Source organism: Magnolia sinica, chromosome 2 (assembly GCF_029962835.1).
Source record: "Magnolia sinica isolate HGM2019 chromosome 2, MsV1, whole genome shotgun sequence".
Taxonomy (NCBI): Eukaryota; Viridiplantae; Streptophyta; class Magnoliopsida; order Magnoliales; family Magnoliaceae; genus Magnolia; species Magnolia sinica.
In genome coordinates, this window is record NC_080574.1 from 77094138 (window position 1) to 77094990 (window position 853).

General features: G+C 42.0%; 1 non-coding gene across 1 annotated transcript; it reads right to left on the reverse strand.

Annotated features, from left to right (window-relative positions):
- Window positions 1-462: 462 nt before the first annotated feature.
- On the reverse strand, window positions 463-534 carry TRNAP-AGG (transfer RNA proline (anticodon AGG)). The gene has a single exon. It is a non-coding gene; the product is annotated as a tRNA-Pro (tRNA).
- Window positions 535-853: the final 319 nt, after the last annotated feature.

Below are 853 nucleotides of genomic sequence, written 5' to 3' on the forward strand. Positions count from 1 at the left end.
GATTGTGCAATTCGCACAAGAGACACATTTTGCAAAAGGATTGCGCGGTTCGCGTAAGGGGAATTCCTTCCCAAAGGGATTACGCAGTTAGCGTAAGGGGAATTCCTTCCCAAAGGGGTTGCTTAGCTCATGCAAAGGGTAACTCCTTCCACCTTTCTCTCTTCACTTCTTGTCCTACTCCACTTCTCGTCTTCTAACCAACAACCCTTGAAATGTGGCATGGGGAGGGGTATTTATATGCATCCCTCTCTTACATAGTGGTGTTCACCACCACTTTTTTCTTCATACAACTTCCACACTCCTTCCTTTTTTTCTTTTTTTACACATGCACTAGCCACTCACCCACGCACACCATAGTCAGATTTCACCACCTATAGATTTCAAACCTAAGACCTCATGTTGAAACTCCTCAAAGTCTACCACTCGCCCAAGGACTGGAACCCAAAGATAAAATATTGACATGGGGCATTCCAAGAATTGAACTCGGGACCTCTCGCACCCTAAGCGAGAATCATACCACTAGACCAAATGCCCTTTGTTTTCCACCCTCCTTCCTTACATAATGGTGTTCAACCATTTTTCCTTAAATAGTGGTGTACAACCACTTCTTCATTAAAATGACACCCATGCACCCCTTTTTACTAAAATGCCATCTTCACTTCCTTTTACCAAAATACCCCCATTCACTGCTTTTGGTATTGCTTTTTACCAAAATACCCTCATTCACTGCTTTTTACCAAAATACCCGCTTCACTGCTTTTTAACAAAATACCCCCATTCACTGCTTTTTACCAAATTAGCCTCATTCACTGTTTTTTTACCAAAATACCCTCATCATTGCTTTTTACCAAAA